The sequence below is a fragment of the Elephas maximus genome, chromosome 3 (assembly GCF_024166365.1).
Source record: "Elephas maximus indicus isolate mEleMax1 chromosome 3, mEleMax1 primary haplotype, whole genome shotgun sequence".
NCBI lineage: Eukaryota > Metazoa > Chordata > Mammalia > Proboscidea > Elephantidae > Elephas > Elephas maximus.
In genome coordinates, this window is record NC_064821.1 from 47,000,758 (window position 1) to 47,015,346 (window position 14,589).

A 14,589-nucleotide genomic window follows, 5' to 3' on the forward strand; every position below is an offset into this window, starting at 1 on the left:
GGAGGGCCAGGTGCTCCCTGTGAGCAAGAAGGGAGGAGGCAGGACCTGCTGGCCAAAGAAAGGCAGAGCTCCATGAGCAACTGCTGTACCCACAGGGTGGCTCTGTGCTGTCTGCTCCCCTGGGCATCAGAGGCTCTACAGAAAGAAGCTGCCAATGACAGGTTGGGGACTGCCAGGGTCGGTGGCTGTCCTTGCTAGTCTGGCCGTGTCCAGGACTGGCTGGGGCTTATGGGCTGAGCCAATAGTCTGCTCTCTGCACAGGGGACAGGATGCAAGGAGTGGCTTGACAAGACCTCAGGAGCAGGGCAACCAGGAGAGGAGCGGACCTTGCTGGAGATCTCCCCAGCTCAGGGCAGTGGGCCCTGGGCAGGGTTGGTTCCTTAAGCACCCCTCCCCCTCCCACAACAGCCCTTCTGCCTGTCCCTCTCAGGCTGCCCCTTGCTGCGGGAGGACTTCTGGGCTTCGGCCCATGAACTGGGCAGCTTCCCTGAGCTGACCATGTGCGGAGCTGGGCCTCCTCCCAGCCCAGCCCCAGCAGTGACGTGGTGCCCACAGCTGCCCTGGCCTGCTAACCCTCAGAAGCTGTTTCCAGAGGTGGCTCCGGGTCAGCAGGAGTCTGCACCCTGGCCTCAGCTGCCTAGGAGCACCACACTGGCCTTGGCAGCGTTCCTGGCTGTGGCTGGAGCCAGGCAGAGCTGTGGCTATGGTCTGCAGGATGTAACAGAGAAGGGGAGGGTGACAGAGGCTCCTGTTCAGAACATCCGGTTTCAAGCCCTGGCTCTACCTGAATGACCCAGTCAGCCTCACTGGGGAGGGGGGTCTTCGCTGGGGACCGAGTAGGGTCCTGTGTGGGAGATGGAGCTTTTCAGAGAGCAAAGTCGCAGCAGACAGTGCTCCAAGCCCAGGAAAGGCAGCTGCCCTGGGAAGCCCAGGGAGCAAGCTCTGCTGGGAGGCTGCCTTCGGGGAGGGTGCTTGTGAGGTAACTGGAAAGGGAGCCGCCCCCACTGCTTCATGAGAAATGCACCCTCAGGCGATGAGCCTTCTGCCTCACCAGGCACCTGCTCCCTAGCAGCCCCCTCCCTTTGAGCTCTGCGATCTCTAGGCCTCCCAGTTGAGTTGAAATAAGCACCCTGCCTGCTCTTGGCAGGATACAGAGATGGCAGAGGTTAGATAGGGGGCATGGCAGTGCCAACCTCCATCTGGCATTGAGGCCTCCATCTCTGAGGAGTGTTGGCCTGTGCTACCACTGGCCTGGGCACAGCTGGGGGGATGTTGGTGCCACCATGGTTTGGACTCTGCTGAATTGGACTAGCCCAGCCTGGCTCAGGGAAGGACGATGCCAGTCTGTCATCCACCATGGCCCAGGCTCCCTGCAGAAAGGGGAGCAGAGCCCTAAAGGGTCTGCCTGCCTTCATCCCTCACCCTCTTGTCTTGGCCAGGCGTCCTTTCAAGTAATGGGAGGAGGAAGGAGGCCCGGGGCAGAGCACCCATGAGACTCCATTAGGTGAGGCAGCCTTCTGCTTCCCCTGCCTGGTTGTTCTTTTCTTCCTAAATGAATACAAGTGACTTATCCACCCGGGGATCATTTTCTCAGCATGTCATCAGCCTGGTAAACAGTAACAGGGCTGGAGGTGAGGGAGCAACCTGCAGCCCCACCACCAGCGGCATAATCTGCCCCATTGCAAAGGGGACTGCTGGGACCCGCAGCAGGGAAGGTGGGGGTCCCTGGCCCTCCTGCCAGCCCCTTGGCCTGGAGGTGAACTTGTGCAGGTGGGAAAGATGCTGCAATGACCGTGCAGCAGTTGAAGAGCCTTTTCTCTCTCTCCCCTCGGCTCCCAGCTCTGCAGCGCCTCGGCTCCGCCCCTTTCACTCCCACGGTAGCTGGGCAAATCCTCCAACAGAGCCTGCTCGGCATAGAAACGTGTGCGTGGCAGGTCTGGTGGAGGGGGCGAGGGGGGTGCAGCAGCAAGTGAGCGGGGGAGGGCGCAATGCGGCGTGTGCACACAGGGCACACCTGGCACACACGCGCCCTCGCGCGCACGCTGGCGCACAGCTGCAATGCAGGGCCTGCGGGAACCGAATCGAAGGGCTGCGCCCGGCGGGGCTGGCGGCGCCACGCGGCCGGGTCCGCTGCGGCAGAACGCCAGTGTATCCAAACTGCCGAGTCTTTCGCCGACGTTGCGAGAGTAAACAATGACATACCAACTGCGGGCTCCGCTCCCGCACCCAGGCCAGCTGGGCGCGTTTCCGCGCTCTCTGTTCATCGCCGCCTCTGCATCCTGGCAGCGGTCTCTGCCCCTCCCCCGTCCCAGAGGGGAAAATGTTTGGGGAAGAGAATGTCTGCTTTCGTTTGATTTAAAAAAAGAGATTTGTTTGCCAGGCTCAAGGGCGGGTGGGGCCGTAGCCCCTGAGCGCAGTGAATCCGGGCACGCGCAGCAGCCGCAGCGCAGCCTTTGTCTGCAGTCCAGCGCCGGGACGGTCATCACGTGCCTGGGGAAGGGGGCGATTTCCCTGTGGAGAGGCCGCGTTGAAGGGTCCCCAAGTCCCCAAAATATGGCTGGGGCGCAGCCATCCAGGCAGACGGGACATGGAGATAGGAGAAGGCGGGAGAACAGGGTGGAGCCAGTGCGGCCAGGCGGCCTGGGACAGATCTCCAGGAGCTCAGTCCACAGGGAGCGCCTTGCAGAGCTAGGGGGCTTTGCCCTGTGAGCTCTAGGAAAAGAAGTCCTGTCTGCTTGGACCTCCAGGGCCTAGCTCAGGGCTGGCAAGCAGTAGGGAACAGAGCATATTCGCTGTATGTGTGCACGATTGAATGGATGAACAGTTGTTGAGACATAGCAAAGGAGCCTAATCCAGCCTAGTGCTTTCATCATTTCCTCCCCCAAAGGTCCAGATTCGGAGCAAATTTCCCTGAGTAGGGAACCCAGACCATTTGCACTGAGGGTTGAGGCCATGCTGGATCCACAGCTCCAGGCCCTCAGGTTGTCCTGGAGCCAACCAGCCATGCACTTGTGGGACATGATGGGGACCTCTTCCAGGCAGAGGCAGGCAGTGTGGGGTTTAGCCTGGAGACGGGTTGGGAAGAGTCCCTGGGAAATGTCACTTCTGCCTGGAACAGGTCCTGTGGATACAAGCAACCAGGACTGTGCTGAGCATAACAGGATATGCTGTCTGTTTAGAAGGGCTTTGGGGGCTTTTGTTTTCAGAAAGAATAAAACCAGGCTGTTAAACATTGTACTCTGGAGAGTGGGAGGTGGGGTGGCCAACATCCAGGCCAAGGGCAACTTTAAGCCACCACAGTTGCTGAAGAGAAGGTGAGTGGAACTCCTGTATTGTTCTTTCTCTCCTTGCAGCCATCTGATACTACCCAAGGCCAGGTTAAGAAGACCCAGGGTCCCCTGTCCCCGCCCCACCCCACTGGGCCCACTCCTTGGAGCCCCACTAAGCCGCTTGCACTTAAACACTATTTTCAATTGCTTCTCAGGCTGTGAGCCTTCTGCCTGGGTCAGAGGATTGGCAGGAGGCCACATCAGGCAGGCCTTCTCCCGGTGACCTTCAGGGTAGGGTGGAACCTTGTCATCACAAGCAGAGGACAGAGTCCGGGCTGGAGCTCAAAGCTTGCCATCCAGGCACTTTCTTCCTGGGCCAGCCTTAGGGCAGAGTGGGCACCCCCAGGCTGGCCAGAGCCAGAAGACTTTAACCCACTGCTCAACCAGCATTCATGGGTAACCTGACCTTGGGACCAGCCTGGCTCTGGATTAGGTGTCTGGGAAGCCTGAGAACCTTCCTGGGTCTAAGGAGGTGGGGAAAAGGACAAGCAAGATTTGGTCCCTAGTAGTTTGGGCTTCTGGTCTGTTCAAGCCCTCTACCCTGACAGGTGGAAGGAGACGTGTGGCTGGGGTGGCCCACAGCTCTGCCCCCACCATGGAGCTGCCACCCTGGCTGAGAGAGGGCCTGTCCCTGGTACGTGGCTGTGGTCCAGTGACCTCTCCCCTGCAGGCTGGTTTCTAATATCTTCCCAGCCTCCATCCACCAAGAGCGGGAGACCTCAGGGCAGCCCAGGGACAAGGGGAGAGGCCATTCCAGCTGTGCTGCTTGGGCCCACAGGAAGCCTCTGCATGCCTTCTTCGTCCCGTGGTGACACTCTGGGGCTTTCTGATGAGTGTGCCAGAGCTGGCAACCCCTGGGCCAGCTCCCTGCCATGGACTTATCCAGCCTACCTTCCAACCACCCTCATCCGAGCCAATTTGGTGATGCTAAAACCGTCCACATGGGAGCACATGCACCACAACAGAAACTGGGGGCCAATTCCAAGAGCATGACTTTCACCAGATGATGCTCTAAGGGGGAAGGTGTCTTAGTCATCTAGTGCTGCTGTAACAGAAATACACAAGTGGATGGCTTTAACAAAGAGAAATCTATTCTCTCACAGTCTAGAAGGCTACAAGTCCAAATTCAGGGTGCCAGCTCCAGGGGAAGGCTTTCAATCTCTGTCAGTTCTGGAGGAATTTCCTTGTCATCAGTCCACCCTTGGTCTAACTGCTTCTCCGTGCAGGAACCTCAGGTCCAAAGGACACACTCTCCTCCTGGCACTGCTTTCTTGGTGGTATGAGGTCCCCTTGTCTCTCTGCTTGCTTCTCTCTTTTAGATCAAAAGAGTTTGGCTTAAGACACAATCTAATCTTGTAAATTGAGTCCTGCCCCATTAACATAACTGCTTGTAATCCTGCCTCATGAACATCATAGAGATAGGATTTACAACACATAGGAAAATCACATCAGGTGACAAAATGGTGGACAATCACACAATGCTGGGAACCATGGCCTAGCCAAGTTAACACACATTTTGGGAGGACACGTTCATTTCAATCTATAACGGAGGGGAAGGAGTTATTAGTTGTTAAATAATTTAAAATGTCATGGTTTTACTAAAACAAATACAGTTTGCCTTATGAAGTAGAATACAACATTTATAAGAATTGTTAAGATAAAACATACCACACGGTAAAGAATTGTCTTAACTTCAAAGAGCTGCTGGGAATCACACCCATAGTCAGACCGGAGGGTCCCGCTCACCCTCTGGGAGCCCTTAGGAGGAGACGTTTGAGAGGCACCGAGTCGGGTCGCTACGAGTCGGAATCGACTGGACGGCACTGGGTTTGGTTTCTGGTTTTTGAGGTAGGCTTCTCGTCTGTGTGGAAGCAGGTGGTATTACTGAGAGCTTTCTGGTGTTCCCCCAGAGTGGGGTCTGGGACATACACAAGCTTATCATCTCAGGGTCTCTGGGTCGTTCTTTGTATAAAAAAACAAATCTATTACCTCCGAGTCGATTCCAACTCCTAGCAACCCTATAGAACAGAGTAGAACTGCCCTGAAGGGTGTCCAAGGCTGTAATCTGTGTGGATGCAGACTGCCACATCTTTCTCCTGTAGTGCACCTGGTGGGTTGGAACCACCAACCTTCCCATTAGCAGCCAAGCACCTAACCACTACACCACCAGGGCTCCTTGCTTCTTTGTATAAGGGTGACATAAGAGATGCGAGTAGTGGTGTAAGAAGCTGGTTTGACTTAGTCTTGTAGTTGGGACTAAAGGTGGTTGGCAGGACTAGCTGCCTCTCTGAGCTTCAGCACCCAGCCAGTACTTTGCCCTAAAGCCTGGCTCCCTCCTCCTCCTCCTCAGTCTCTTTTCCTCTCTGTGGGGTCCATATACCTTACAGATTGGGGCAGGGGGTGCATGGGCCATGTGCTCTGCTAACATGCTTTCCTTAAACACTGTGGAGAGTGGGGATCTTGCCAGCACCCCATCTCTTCCTGGGGAGAATCTTAGCTTTGGGGGTCCCCAGGAGCCAGCTGTTGCTCCTTAGGGGACCAAGGGACCGACCGGTACTCAGATGCCTCCTGGGAAAATGATGCCCCACAGTTTGCAGCGGGGCCACACCACATCTGTCTGTGAGGAGGTCCTCTGGGTGGCAGGGAGTGGGTCACCTTGAAATTGGGCCTCCCCAGCCTCTCTGCACCCATTACAAATGGGCCCTTCAGAGAAATGGCACGTGGGAGAATGTGCAGCCCCTACAGACGCCGGGAGGCAGCCTTAGCCCCCTGACCCTGTCTGCCAGGGCAGGAAGCAAAGTAAACAGCATGGAGGAATCCTCAGAACGCCCCCAGATGGCAGGATCTGCTTCCAAACCATCCCGGGGCTTGAAGATGGGAGGCTGGAACCCTCCTGTGGTCAGTATCAACCAACTTTTCCTTGACCATCTGTTGTGGGCTTGTCCCCGGGAATCCAGAGAAGCACAGGGCATGGTCCCATCTTACAGGCCTTACTGAAGACAAGAGTGACCACAGACAGCACCTGAGGCCTTGCCGAAGGTTTACACTGCAAGGGACTCTGACCACACATACGAAGGAAGAGGCGCAGCCCTGACCCTGGCAGCTGGGTCAGCGGCCACTGAGGGAGTTAAGGGCCACAATCATATAGTCGGAGGTGACATGTTTTAAGAAATGTCATGGGAGGCACAGCTCAACTCAGTATTTATTGAGCATTTAATGTGTGAACACTGCAGTCACCTGGGGATGAGTCCAGATATTGGTAAGATAAGTTCCTGCCCTGAAGGAGCTTTATATTCCACGTGCGAGACCCGGGTTCGATTCCCAGCCATTGCACGTTATGTATCAGCAGAGTCTTGTGTGTTGCTATGACGCCGAGCAGGTTTCAGCAGTGCTTCCAGACTGAGCAGACTAGGAAGAAAGGCCTGGTGATCTGCTTCTGAAAATCAGCCAGTGAAAACCTCATGGATCACAACAGTCTGATCTGAAACTGATCATGGGGATATCTACTTCTGCTCTGAGTCCCAGAGACAAACTCCCTCTCCATTGCTCTCCACTAGAGCACAGGGGCTGGAGGTGAGCCCCAAAGCAGGAACAAACTGTGATTCATCCCTACAAGGTGCCTTGGTGTCCTACTCACTGGTGTGGTTGCTGATGGGGAAAATGCAAGGATGCTGCACATGGGCTGGAAGACCACCTGGCAGGCCTGCTCAGGTAATCACCCACTGCTGTGGAGGCAATGCTGACTCATAGTGACCCTACAGGACAGAGTAGAACTGCCTCATAAGGTTTCCAAGGCTGTAATCATTATGGGAGCAGACTGTCACATCTTTCTCCAAAGGGGCATCTGATGGATTCAAACCACTGACCTTTCAGTTAGCAGCTGAGGGCTGTGCCACCAGAGCTCCTTCAAGAAATCACACCTGCTTCTAAATCAATTACCCTGACTCCCATCATCCCACCACAGCACCTGGATGTGGGTGGGCTGCTCTCCAGAAGGCACAGCTTCCAAGGAAGTCCTCCTGGCAAAGCTGGAGCCCCAGATGGATCAGCAAGCTCGGGCGGGTGGTGGGTCCAAGCCAAGGTTATGCTAGCTTCCTTAGCTTTGCCCAAGACTGGCTTCCAGAACCCACTTCCCTGGAAGAGAATGGAGTTGGAGTATGTCTGTCTGGTGGTAGAAAGAAATGGTCCTGAGACTATGATACTCAGAGCATCCTCAGCCAAGAAGAAAAGAGACAGGGCCTGGTTGGGAGCCAGTGTGGCCCCTGGGAGGTCCCGGAGAAGGTAAGAAAAGATACTTCCCACCCAGTTGGCTCCACGCAGGATGAAGAAGGCAAAGTTCAGACTCATCCAGTTCTGCCTCTAGCTTCGGCTAGAAGGAAGACACTCTCCTTTTAAAGCCCCTACAAATACATAAAGGAGCCCTGGTGGCTCAGCAGTTAAGCTTTCAGCTGCTAACTGAAAGGTTGGCCATTCGAACCCACCCAGCCACTCTGCAGGGAGGAAGACCTGGTGATCTACTCCTGTAAAGATTCCAGCTGAGGAAACCCTGTGGGAGCAGTTCTGCTCTGTCCTGTAGAGTCACGATGGATCATAATCAACTCGGTGGCAACAGGTTTAATCTTTACGGGAACAGATCACCAACTCTTTCTCCCATAGAGCCACTGGGTGGGTTCAAACCACTGGCCTTTCAGTTAGCAGCCAAGCACTTAACCACTGCACCACCAGGGCTCCTGTTACATAGGTATAGGGTTAGGATTTGCAATACATATTTTAGGGGGACACAATTCAATCTATAACACCTGCAAAAGCCTGTGATGTGCTGGATGTGAGCAGGGAACTCTGTCCTGGTTCCCTTGTTTAGAAGGGCTAGTGACATTTTGGGTCACTTCATGGGTACCAAGCTGCATTGGTTGGTTTTGAGACACATGGGAGAGCAGGCAGACCTCTGAGCCACCATGGTTGTCTTTGACCCAGAGCTGTCTGCCACCCCGCCAGGAGTAACAGCAGCTGACATCCAAGTGTTCCCCACCTGCCAGACCCCTTCCATGAAGCACTCACTCAAAATGCACAGCAAACTACAAGCCCCCATTCTACAGATGAAGACGTTCAGACACACAGTGACAGGTGGTGAACTCTTAGGCAGGCAGTCTGACTCCATCATCCTGCACTTGACCTTTGCACAATGACAATCCTCCCCTGACCCTCCTTTCCCTATTGCAACCGTGCTGCTCTGAGCTGGTCTCTCAGGCTAGAAGCATCCTTTGTCCCTGCTCCTCTGTTCCCCATGTTCGCCTCACCCCCAAACCAAGAAGTTTGCAGATTGTTGCTGTTTCTAGTTGATTTTTGACTCACAGAAACCCCATGTGACAGAGTAGAACTGCTCCCATAAGGTTTTCTTTGCTGTAATCTTTACGGGAGCAGATCACTAGGTCTTTCTCCCACGGAGCCACTGGGCGGGTTCAAACTGCCAACCTTTTGGGTAGCAGCTGAGTGCTTTGCCGTTGTGTCAAAACTCTCCAGGGCTTCCTCCTCTGGTCTCTGCCATGTTCCTCTCTCAGGCCTTCACCATCTTGTATCTGGAGCCTCCCACCTGGCCTGCCTACTGCTACTTCCTTTGTCTTCCCATCCATGGATCCCTGATGCAGCCAGAAAGGACTGATGCAGTGGCCACTGTGGGCCTGGTGTTTTGCGAGGCGCTGTCCCCTGGGAGAGACAGAGAAGAACCCCGCAATTATAACACAGTGTACTAAGATCTGTAGATGGAGGTGTACAGAACTACTGAGCATTTGCTTGGGGTGCTCTGTCTCTTGGGAAGGTCCAGATAAACTCTAACCCTCCAGCATAGTGACCCTATGGGACTGAGTAGGACTGCCCCATGAGGTTTTCTTGGCTGTAAGCATTAGGGAAGTAGATCGCCACAGAGTAGATTTGAACTGCCACCCTTTCAGGTAACAGCCTAGTGCTTAACTGTTGCGCGTAACATACAAGGCCATTTATAAGCTGACCTCTACCTGTCCGTCTTTCTCAGCTGGTTTTCAGGCCTACCTCTCCTGCAAAACTCTCTGCCCTATGCTCTACTGAAATACTCAGGGGGACCAAACATACTGTGTTGTCTCTTACCTCCGGATATTTGCACATGCTGTTCTCACTGGCCCATCAGGTCTTTTCCCTGTGGTTGATCTTTTTAAAATTTCCACTCAAAGGTCCGCTCCTCTACAAAGCTCCTTCCATCTCTCCCATGCAGGATGCCACCTTTCCATCTGGCTTTCCCATCACCCTTGTAAAGTCCTCCATTAGCAGTTCTTCCTTTGGAATTATTTATTCAGTCACTGATCATTGACTCCCCATTAGGTACCAGGCACTGTGCCAAGTGCTGGAATCAAAGATGAATGAAAATGGATGAGGTCCCTGCCCTTACTGAGCTTACTGGAGTAGATGAGGGTAGACCAGGTAGTTGTCCAGGCTAGACATGATGGTGGACTTTTTAGTTCTGGGGAAAAGAGGACAGACTCAAAGGACATTTAGAAGGTGGCATCAATAAGACTTAGGAGTCCCTGGGTGTGCAAAGGTTGGAGGTTCGAGCCCACCCAGAGGTGTCTCAGAAGAAAGGCCTGGACCTCTACTAAACCAAAAACCAAACCTGTTGCCATTGAGTTGTTTCTGACTCATAGCAACCCTATAGGACAGAGTAGAACTGCCCCACAGGGTTTTCAAGGAGCAGCTGGTGGATTTGAACTGCTGACCTTTTGGTTAGCAGCTGAGGAGATTTACTAGTGGAGGAAAAGTCAGCCCTATCAACCCTTCACACGAACAAGCATTTTAGGAGCTTATACAGGTGGGGAGTGACTTCTCAGGAAGGTCTGGGAGGGATCTCTTGAAGAAACAACCATTGACCCGAGATCTGAAGGATGAGCAGAAGCTAATTGGATGAAGAGAGGAGGCAAGAATATTCCAGGCAGAGGGAACAGTGTGCACAGAAAGCTCTGTGGTAGGAGGGGGCTTGATGCCCATAAGGGAATGTGTGAAGGCCAGTGAGGGGGGAGAGCAGATAGGGAGGCAGCAGGTCAGGCAGATGAGGCTGGAGAGGTGCTCAGGGCACCTGTAGAGGGTTCAGGGCCAGGATGAGGAAAGTTGGCTTCATCCACAAGGAGAGGGAAGCCAGGGAGGGTCTTAAGAGGCAGTGACATGATAAGGTTTCCATTTTGAGAAGTGCATTTGGCTGCTGAGTGGAGAACAGATTAAAGTAGGACCAGAGCAGATGAGGGTAGACTAGTTAGTTGTCCAGGCTAGAGATGATGGTGGACTTGGTTGTTCAGGGGGGAAGGGGACATACTCAAGGGACATTTAGAAGGTGGCACCAATAGGACTTAGGAGTTCCTAGGTGATGTAAATGGTAATGTACTCAGTTGCTAACCAAAAAGTTGGATAGAGGCACCTTGGAAGAAAAGCCTGGCCATCTACTTACAAAAAATCAACCATTGAAAATCCTGTGGAGTAAAGTTCTAATTTCATCTTAATTATCATCATTTTTTTTTTTTATAGTAGGTGTCAATACATGTTTCTTTAAGGGATGGATGGATGGATGGATGGATGGATGGATGGATGGATGGATGGATGGATGGATGGGTGGGTGGATGGATGATGGATGGATGGATATTGGATGGATGGACAAATGGAGGGGCAGGTGTATGGATAGATGGATGGATGGATGGATAGAGGAATGGATGGTTGGATGGGTGGACATAGAAATAACTCAGTGATATCTTTGTGACCGTTGTCATCACTGCTCACTGACTTTAGCTTTAGGTTGCAGCAGCCCTGATGTCCCCTTGATGTCAGAACCACACTGGGGATGGTTTCCAGAGCTGACCAGGCATTGACCAGGCACTCTAGCCCCCTTTCCTCTCTTCTCACCACTGGGCAACCTTCAGGCAAGTGACCCAAGACAAGAATGCAGAAACTTGACACAAAGCTCTGTCTTTACTGCATGTGCCATGGGGCTGCCTCCAAACTCCTGAGGAGCTACCAGGTGAGGTTGGAGAATTATCACTGGAGTTGGAAAAGGGGAGGAGGGGGAAAAATCAGTTCTCTTCCCTGAGCTACTCAGATCTGTCTACCCTCCGGGCCTTGGAGAGGAAGGGGACTTCCAGCCAGGTCCTTGGCAAGTCACTGCATAGTGTGTTTCACTTCAGGTGGCATGGAGGAGGCCTTGTCTGACACCTGTGACTCCCCCATTGCCTGTTGCAGCACCACCCAAGCCTAACAAATGAATGAATGGGTGGGTGGGTAGCAGAGCCAGAGACCATGAAAACCTGCTTATCCATACCCCACCCCATGGAATCCCACTAAGCCAAAATACATTGGTATGAGAGTGACAATCACAGCCACCAGTCAGGCTGATGCCAAGGGCTTCACATTTATGACCTTGCTGAATCCTCACAACACCCCTCTCCTTTGGCACTGTGGCCTCATTCTTAGGTAGGCTGGTTTGAAAACCACTATGGAAGAAACAGCCTTGGTGGAAGGCAGCACAGCCTCCCTAGTCACTCACCGGTACCTGATGAGCCCCAACCACCTGAGGCCTGTTGAGCCCTAGCCACCTGAGGGGCACTCTGCCAGAACTGGGGCTTCGACCATCAACCAGGCATACCCCTGCCTCCAGGAGCTCATGGCCCAGGGCAAGAGGCAAACAGGACAACACAATCTGCCGTGATGGGTGCTCCACTGGGGTGGGTCCCAAGGGTTAGGGGAGCAGGGAGAGTTCCTTTGTGCCCCTTTGGGAGGGTGGGGAGCACCCTTGATAGGGGCTGATCCCGAGTAAACATTATCATGTTTTCTCTTAGGAGTGCTCCTATGTAGAAAGCACGAGTGAAAGTTAGCCAACTGCAAAGTTAGGAGCACAGACTGCTCTCAGGTCTGAAAACAATTGCTAGTTCAGGGCGTCCCCAAGACTACCCTACGGTTCAATAATTCATCAGAAGATCTCACAGAACTCCTTGAAAGCTGTTGTAGTCACAGTTACAGTTTATTACAACCCAAGGATACAGATTAAAATCAGCCAAGAAAAGAAATGCAGAGGACAGAGTCCAGGAGGGTTCCAGACATGGAGCTCCCATTGTCCTCTCCCCGTGGAGCTGTGGCCAAAGCCAACTGCTCAGACATGGAGCTCCCATTGTCCTCTCCCCGTGGAGCCGTGGCCAAAGCCAACTGCTCAGACATGGAGCTCCCATTGTCCTCTCCCTGTGGAGCCGTGGCCAAAGCCAACTGCTCAGACATGGAGTTCCCATTGTCCTCTCCCCGTGGAGCCGTGGCCAAAGCCAACTGCTCAGACATGGAGCTCCCATTGTCCTCTCCCTGTGGAGCCGTGGCCAAAGCCAACTGCTCAGACATGGAGTTCCCATTGTCCTCTCCCCGTGGAGCCGTGGCCAAAGCCAACTGCTGTCAAGTCAGTTCTGACTTACGGCAACTCCACATGTATCACGGCAGAACTGTGTTCCATAGGGTTTCCAGTGGCTGATTTTTGGGGGGAGTAGATCACCAAGACTTTTTCCTGAGGTACCTCTGGATGGGCTTGAGCCTCCAACCTTCTGACTAGCAATTAGAACGAACTCGATGGCAACTGGTGGAACCATGGGCAGCATTAGTTTTGTGATATCGATGTGTGACAACACACACAGAATATCATCAATCAGAGAAGCTCACCTGAGCCTCAGTGTCCAGAGTTTTTAATGGGGCTCCATCATGTAGACAAGATTGATTGATTGCCTATGAGGTTGATCTTAGTGTCCAGTCTCCAGCCCCTCCTGAGATGGACCGATACCCTGTGACCCAAAGCCACCATCCTAAGCCACATGGTCGGTCTTTCTGGCATGGACAGCCCCCACTCTAAGACTATCTGGTGTGGCCAGCCCCCACCCTCAAATCATATTATTAGACTATCCTATGACCCTAGGCCCCAGGCAAACGAAGACATTCCTATCAGACATACCATCTCAAGGGCTTAGAGATGACCGTCCATAAACCTAAGTCAAAGGCCAGACCTCTTTAGGGGCATGGGAACAAGGTTAAATTCTTTACTACACAGAGTGGCCCTTCCTCCTTCCTCTGCCCTCACCTGCCTCCCCTACTCCTTACCCCAGCAGACCGATTTCTTTTTGACACATTTATTGATGGGACAAAATGGTATTATCAGAGGGTTGTTATCGTGGTGTTTAAAGCATTGCCCCTACACAGAGCTTGTGAAATATTCAGCAGTTCTTTGGGGCTGAAGAACACATTGTATTGTGAAAAATTATTTGTGTGAACACTTTGTCTTCTGCAAAGAATATTGTGCAAAGCTCAAGTTTTCCGGGGCAGAGATGTGAAATGAACCAGATTACAGATCAGTCCAATTGAATGTGAAATTAAATGAGAATTTCCAGGAGCCCTTAACCATTCAGGAAACCCTGGTGGCATGGTGGTTAAGAGCTGTGGGTGCTAACCGAAGGTCAGCAGTTCAAATCCACCAAGTGCTCCTTGGAAACCATATGGGGCTGTTCTACTCTGTCTTATAGGGTTGTTATGAGTCGAAATTGACTCGATGGCAGCAGGTTTGGTTTCTTGGTTTTGAGGGTTCAGGTCACAATTCTAACATATTATTGCAACCTCCTCTTTGGATTGCTCACCTGTGCTGCGATGCTCCATGATCAGTGCCCAACGACAGAGTCTACATACAGGTCTCTGAGATGGAGATGGCACCCCTGGCTGAGAGGGCAATGCCTTTGTCTCGGAAGTGCCCTGATGGCTCCATTGGCTGCTGCAGGGTTGGGAGCAGCTCCATTTTGAGGCACCCAGCCTCTTCTTTCTCTTCCTTGCTCCCTCTCTCCCTCTCCCTTCTTTTCCTTTCCTGTGCTGGGGGGCTGGAAGCCAGAGAAAGCCCAGAACCAGTGCCCCCCTCCTCTGTGGCCACCCACCTCCACCAGCGCTCCTCTTCCTTCCCCCGGCACTAATGGGAATGGATCTGACCTTGCAAAGGGTGGTCGCTGGGGGCAGGCGTGGAGCTGCCTGTTCACTGATTCACCTTTTCATGTAAGGGGAAGGGACACACGGGCAGCCTTCAGCCATCTTCTAAGACATTAACAAATCAGTGTGATTTATAAGGCATAAAAAATGCAACAATGATCTAATTTTACAAGCTCAATGATGTTTATTATGACATCGGAAAGCCTGGTCTGGGTCACCTGGGAACAGCTAAAGCCCCAGGAAGCGAGTGTGTAGCTCT

At 53.0% G+C, this 14,589-nt stretch overlaps 1 protein-coding gene across 2 annotated transcripts in view; it reads left to right on the forward strand.

The window, feature by feature from the left end:
- Positions 1 to 14,589, forward strand: part of CAMTA1 (calmodulin binding transcription activator 1) — a 1,103,644-nt gene that overhangs the window by 1,019,058 nt on the left and 69,997 nt on the right. The window lies entirely within an intron of this gene.